Source organism: Nicotiana tabacum, chromosome 20 (genome assembly GCF_000715075.1).
Source record: "Nicotiana tabacum cultivar K326 chromosome 20, ASM71507v2, whole genome shotgun sequence".
NCBI classification, from domain to species: Eukaryota; Viridiplantae; Streptophyta; class Magnoliopsida; order Solanales; family Solanaceae; genus Nicotiana; species Nicotiana tabacum.
In genome coordinates, this window is record NC_134099.1 from 157,976,126 (window position 1) to 157,983,576 (window position 7,451).

At 37.5% G+C, this 7,451-nt stretch overlaps 1 long non-coding RNA gene across 1 annotated transcript; it reads left to right on the forward strand.

Moving 5' to 3' along the window:
- The first annotated feature begins 4,156 nt into the window (after positions 1 to 4,156).
- On the forward strand, positions 4,157 to 7,004 carry LOC107768824 (uncharacterized). Its single transcript, XR_001644257.2, has 2 exons — positions 4,157 to 4,687; positions 6,734 to 7,004. It is a non-coding gene; the product is annotated as an uncharacterized LOC107768824 (long non-coding RNA).
- Positions 7,005 to 7,451: the final 447 nt, after the last annotated feature.

A 7,451-nucleotide genomic window follows, 5' to 3' on the forward strand; every position in this document is an offset into this window, starting at 1 on the left:
ACATATCAATTCATGGACAATGCAACAGATGGAGGGTGTTAAGTGAATAGATTAAGGGTATTTTCTGTGATAAGATTGACAGAGAAAGTGGTTAACCAATAACAATCAAGGTCTTCCAAGTGGAAATCAAAGTTATCATGGCAAGTGAAGGAGCAATAGACCTCAAGGCCAATGCCAGTGGGTTAAGTCAGGAAAGAACAGCATGCACATTGAGTGGACGGTAATCGACGTGTTATGGTATTCATGTGAGACACAAAGGTTGGCAAATGTCAGTTCATGAGTAATGTAACAGATAGAGGCTATTGGGTTTGAACGGAGAAGAGGTATTTTCTGTGATAAGGATGACAGAGAAAGTGATTAGTCAACGAACAAGCAAGGTCTTCGGGTGGAAATCAGTTATCATGAGAAGTGAAGGAGCAACCGCCCTCAAAGTCAAGGCCACAAACCAACCACCATATTTTAAACTGACAAGATTTTTCTTTGATTTGAAACAGGGGCAGAAAATTTCGGTTGTTCCGGAGAAATCCTCCGTAGGGGAAAGGCAAGCACCAGACAGGTTTGATATTTGATTTTCAGGACTCGCCTGGATAATGGGATTTAATTTGAAATTCTCAGGCCCCTCCTGGAAAATGGAACCTAATTTAAAATTCAAAACAATCACGAGTAGCAAAATCTAGCATAAATGTACCCCAAGGAATATAAGTTTGTTTCAAAGTTTGCATAAAGATAGGATTCAATTAAGAGTTGTCAGGACCCTTCTGAATAATGGGACTTAGCTTTAAGATTTCGATTAGATAACAACATTTAGCGTAAGTTCTTGTGTAGGGTAATATAATTTAGCCGTAAAATTGTCACTTTTAAGATAATACTTGATTTTTGATTTTCAGGACCCTCCTGAATAATGGGACTTAGCTTTAAGATTTTGATTAGATAACAACATTTAGCGTAAGTTCTGGTGTAGGGTAATATAATTTAGCCGTAAAATTGTCACTTTTAATATAATACTTGATTTTTGATTTTTAGGACCCTACTGAATAATGGGACTTAGCTTTAAGATTTCGATTAGATAACAATATTTAGCGTAAGTTCTGGTGTAGGGTAATATAATTTAGCCGTAAAATTATCACTTTTAAGATAATACTTGATTTTTGATTTTCAGGACCCTCCTGGATAATGGGACTTAGCTTTAAGATTTCGATTAGATAACAACATTTAGCGTAAGTTCTGGTGTAGGGTAATATAATTTAGCCGTAAAATTGTTACTTTTAAGATAATACTTGATTTTTGATTTTCAGGACCCTTATGAATAATGGGACTTAGCTTTAAGATTTCGATTAGATAAAAACCTTTAGCGTAAATTCTACTGTAGGGTAGTATAATTCAACTATAAAAGTTGTCACTCTTAAGATAAAATTTGACTTTTGATTTTCAGGACCCTCCTGGATAATGGGGAGTAGTTTAAAGACCCTCTTAGATAACAAGATTTAGCAAAAGTCACACCTTTAGAAGATATAACTTAGATTTAAAATTGTCGTTTAATTAAGAGTTGTCAGGACCCACCGGGATAATGGGACCTAGCTTTCAAATTCTTAGTAATATTTGGTAATATGATTTAGTTTTACACTTACATGTGTGCTCAGATACCCAAACAAGGGCAGAATTGTTTTTTGTTTTTGTCTATTTTGTTGAAGTCAGGAGCCCGCTTGGAGAGCAGGGAATACATTTCAACTCAGTAGTCAGGAGCCCGCCTGGAGAGCAGGGAATACATTTCAAGTCAGCAGTCAGGAGCCCGCCTGGAGAGCAGGGAATACATTTCAAGTCAGCAGTCAGGTGCCCGCCTGGAGAACAAAGGAATACATTTCAAGTCAGCAATCAGGAGCCCACCTGGAGAACAAGGGAGTATAACTCAAAGTTTTAGCTTTCAAGTTCTTATTGATATTTGGTAATGTGGTTTGTTTTACACTTACATATGTGCCTAGATACCCAAATTGGGGCAGAAATTGTTTTTTGTGTTTTTCTATTTTGTTGAAGTCAGGAGCCCGCCTGGAGAGCAGGGAATACATTTCAAGTCAGCAATCAGGAGACCACCTGGATAACAAGGGAATACAATTCAAGTTTTACCTTTCAAGTTCTTATTGATATTTGGTAATGTGATTCGTTTTACACATACATGTGTGCCCAGATACCCAAACAGGGGCAAAACAATTTCTTTGTTTTTGTCTATTTTTGTTGAAATCAGGCGCCTACCTGGAGAATAAGGGAATACATTTCCAATTCAGCAATCAGGTGCCCACCTGGAGAACAAGGAAATACATTTCAAGTTTAGCAATCAGGCGCCCACCTGGAGAACATGGGAATACATTTTCAAGTTTCAGTTTTCAAGTTCTTATTGATATTTGGTAACATGCCAAACTGGGGCAGAAGTTTTCTTTGTTTTTGTTTATTTTGTGGAAATCAGGCGCCCACCTGGAGAACAAGGGAATACATTTTTCAAGTTCAGCAATCAGGCACCCACCTGGAGAACAAAGGAATACATTTCAAGTTCAACAATCAGGCGCCCACCTGGAGAACAAGGGAATACATTTCAAGTTTCGGTAATCAGGCGTCTCCCTGAAGAACAAGAGAATACATTTTCAAGTTTCGGTAATCAGGCGCCCACCTGGAGAACAAGGGAATACATTTTCAAGTTCAGTAATCAGGCGCCCACCTGGAGAACAAGGGAATACATTTAAAAGTTCAGTAATCAGGCTCCCACCTGGAGAACGAGGGAATATACATTCAAGCTTCAGCAATCAGGAGCCCACCTGGAAAACAAGGGAATACATTCAAGTTTCAGCAATCAGGCACCCACCTGGAGAACAAGGGAGGACAGTTCAAGTTTCAAGGGAAAGCAGTTTCAGGGAAAAGCAGTGCAAGTGTTCAGTAATCAGGAGCCTACCTGGAGAATAAGAGAATTCACTTTAGAATGCAATTCAAGTCAGCAACGAAAGAAGCTCGTGGCAAGAATGCGAGTCAACAGTCTGAGGTGATCAACAGAAGTTAGTCACAATAAAGAAAGAAAAAAGAGAAAGGCAAGAAGTTAATTCAGATGCAGAAGTTGATGAAAGATGTAGGTTGCTCAAGACATGGCCGAGGTCACAAGCACTGCATGCCGGTTTTGATCTGAAAAGCTGAAGAAGAACGAGCTAGCACCTGCAACTAACAAGTGTCAAGGTTTAAATCCAAAGTCTGCATGAAGAATCATTCAAGACTCAAGATCAGGCTTCAGAAGACTTATAGATAGGAATCTTGTAACTCATAGTTGATAGGCTTAGTTAGTCTTTTTCATTTTTTTTATTTTGATGTAATAACAGGACTGCGAACTGGAACCTCGGCGGAACGGCACCTCTAAAGCTCCCCACCTCGGCATACTCCGTCGTCTCACTCACCTCTAAACTACACGTGGCCTGATTCCTTTATAGCCAAGGATATGTAGGCAGCTCAGATACCAGGGCTCGGTCACATTACTCTTTTCTATTAGTTTTAGTCTCTCCAAATAAGGGTCGAGTCAAAAACCTGTCTATTCGTTTTTGTTTGAAAACTCTTCGCGTTTCCAGTCAAAAAGGGGCAGCTGTAGACATGTGATTTTTGACCCTCCCCGAGATTTTTTCATATTTAGCACGTAAATATTTAATTTAGGCCTAATATAGCTACTTCAACTCATTTTTACTCTTTTACTTTTATTTTATTACAAGAAAACAAAAATTACAAAAAAATAGGTTCATTAAATGTTTTGTAGTCATTTTTAATCTTGAAAAAATACCAAAAATAGTTTTGTTTTAATGGTCAGTCTTATTTTAATAATTATTTTTACTTAAGTAGAGCTGATTAATATTTTTGATAATACTTTTAGTTAATTAAGCTAATTTTAAACATAGCTAGTCATAAAGACCCAAGTTCCTAGCCCATTCCTTAAGCTCAATATCCAATATCCGTTAAGCTAATCCTAGGGACCCTTCTAGACTCTTATTTGGAACAAAAAATAAATAAAAAGACCCTAAGGACCTAATACATAAAAGACCTAGGGACTAATGGGTAAAATACACAAAAATACACCTAAACCTAGACTCTACCTATAAAGTAATGCTTAAAAATCTAAAAAAAAATAGGAGAACATATATACGCTGCAAAAGCTGAGCACCGCAGTAATTATGAGAACCCCTCCTGTCGGTTTTCTCCATTTTCAACAATAACAGACCTTAGGAAATCTATACACATAGAGATCCTCGCTTCCATGGCCTCTTCTTGAAAAAAAATCAAACGACCTCCTGAAGGTTTTCTTCTTCAACCTTAGCATACGAAAAGCCTAACACCAAGAGCAGCGACCCTAACTCCTTCCTCTCAGATTCAAACGACCCCATCCCTTCGCCAAACAACCAGCGACCACTGGTTACTATCGTCAGTCCAAAACGAGAGCCGCATTAGTGATGAAAAGTTTTTGCGTTCCCTTATCGTTTTTTGTTTATCGTTAAAGAAAAATAGAGGTAAAAATGAACAGAGTGAGAGATTGATGGAGGAACGGACGCTCAGACCTGAGTGACGGGGTAGCGAGTCAGTCCGGTCAGAGCTTATGAGATTTCCGACGAGATTTTCCGGCTTAGATTTTGTTGCCAGTCCTGTTCATTCCGTCGATTAGCATTTTCAAATTGTAAGTCATTTAAATTTCAGATTAATAGAGGTTTATCTTTCTTCTCCCTCTGTTTCATGTGTATTTCTTATGTGATTGGTTCCATGAAAAATTGGATTTCGTGGTCGTCTTCTTAGGGTTCGTCACTGCACCACAACTCAGTTTTCATTTGTGATTTCTTTTATTTGTTCGTCAATCTGGTTTGTTAGTGCTCGTTTGGTTATAACACTGAATCTGGTCCTGACTTCAAATCATTGGCTTAAAGTAATGTTAGTAGAGGATTTGGAAGTTAGGCGTGGTTGGTTTAAAGTTAGATCTGAAACTTGATTAATAATGGTAAGAATTCGAGTTTAAGAAAGTTTATGTTATTTTTGTTTTCGTTCTCTTTTATAATTACTTGGGATCCAAAAATAAGAGTGCAATTATTAAGAATTGAACAACAAGTTCATGTGACTTCATAGAGCTATAGGATTAGCCACCATATAATGCAAAGTTGACTAGAATTGAGAGATGATATATATAGATGGTGTTAATCAAAGTTCAAAGATTGTTCTCATGTTTAAGTCCACTCATTTTGTCGTACCATTTTTAGTGTAGTTAATAGCTTCTTTTAAATGCTTTTACATGTTGAATGATCGATCTTGGTTGGTCATTATGTATCTTAAATGGTTGTTTGGCCATGGGAGGTCCGATCTTGAAACATAATAATAAGGAGTCATGGGCTGTTGGATATTAACTAAAGGTAAAACTCGGTTCAATGTCTTTTATTTAATTCTACTTTGTTGTATCACTTTAATCGCTATGAGCATGATTAGGCGGGCTACACCCGAGTAGGTAAACCTTTAGGCGAGTTTTGATTTTATTATCGTGTTAGTAATGATTATCATGGCTACGGGTACGATTCCCGTGATGTAGTTGTGATTTGTAATTGCTAAAATATGTCAACAATGTTAAAATATGTCGACAATGTTAAAATATGTCGAAGACTGCGGGTGCATTTATGTGACGTGGTTCGAGACGTGTTTTAATAATGTTGCAATCTTTTAAAAAATGAATAAAAGCGATTAAAGTTGAAATTGAACCATAGGCTAAAATGTGTTTAAAATCAGATAATTAAACTGAATATAACGGTTGAGCGACTGTGCTAGAACCACGGAACCCGAGAGTGCCTAACACCTTCTCCCGGGTTAACAGAATTCCTTACCCGGATTTTTGGTTCGCGGACTGTTAAACAGAGTCAAGCTTTTCCTCGATTCGGGATTCAACCGGTGACTTGGGACACCATAAATCTCCCAAGTGGCGACTCTGAATCTTTTAACAATAAATCCCGTTTTGATTGTCCTTTAATTGTAAAAACTCCCTTATACTCCTTTCTCGGGGGTGTAGGTAAAAAAAGGAGGTGTGACAGTGAGGAAACATCGTATGTGCTGTCTGCTCTTCTCCTTACGTCTATTAGCTGGTAGGAATTTTGTTAAAGCACTTGCACAAGCATACACGTAGTTGAACACTCTTATTGGATGTGAAGTCCTCCTAATTTTGTTGAGTATAGATATACACCCTCGTTTACTTATTATATATATGAGAGTGGCCCCGGTTAGCAAGTGAGTTGTCAGTATGACCATGAGGCTGATGGGGGAACATGATGCCAAGTGTTAGATTTCAGGTACTGGGACTCGTGAGTTGTAATTGTCCGAGATTTGGTATTTCGTGGAAATTGTTGGATAAGACCTGATGTGAACACTGTCGTAGGATCTGAGTTATTGCTTACATTTACTGTATTGTGACTCTAGGATTTGGGTTGTATTTTTGCTCGCTTTTCTGTGTCATTATTTTGGTATTTCATTTGCTTGCAGTTTTCTTCCCTTATTGAGATTGTAGTATTGTTAGCCATTTCGTGTAGTCTTTATATATGCATCATGTCCTGTTATTCCTATATTTGTATAATTTATTGGACTGGTAGGTGTCTTGACTGTTCCTCGTCACTACTCCACCGAGGTTAGTCTTGATACTTATTGGGAACCGCTGTGGTGTGCTCATGCTACTCTTCTGCACATTTTTGTTGTGCAGATCTAGGTACTTCCACTCAGTTCTATCATCCTTGGGAGGAGACATTTCTGTAGAGACTTTGAGGTATATCTGCCGTGTCCGCAGACGTAGGAGTCCCTTTCTATCTTTCTGTAATAAGTATAGCCCTTCAGTATTTTCCCCTTGTTTAGACATTTTCGGAGTTAGAGTTTCTTATGTATCTCTTAGCTTGTGCTTCGTGAGATTCGTGGTTTTGGGATTGTTGTTAGCTTCGAGAGCTTTTATTGTATGTGCCGAACGGCACCTTAAACACTGTTTCATTTTACTATTTCGGTTTTTAATTATTTCTTCCGCAATTTTTGTTTACATTCCGCATTATTAGGCTTACCTAGTCGTAGAGACTAGGTGCCGTCACGATGGTTCACGAAGCGCTAACCGGGGTCGTGACACCTATAATTGAAAATAAATGGATAAATTAAATTTCACTATTGCTAGAACTTAAGGATTTACCCAAAGGTAAATCAATTATTCTATGAATAGTTATATGATGAGGTAAATTAATATTTTTAGTTAAATATATATTGTCTATCCAAAGATGACATATATATTTGGTTAAAAATATTTAATTACCTATTAAAGACTAAATGACATCTAAATTATGATAGTGTGTCGTAGTATTTACCCAAAGGAGAATTGCGATATGCTTTAACTGTTTTGTTGAATCCATATTGATTTGTGAGCATGTATTATCTATTTTGTA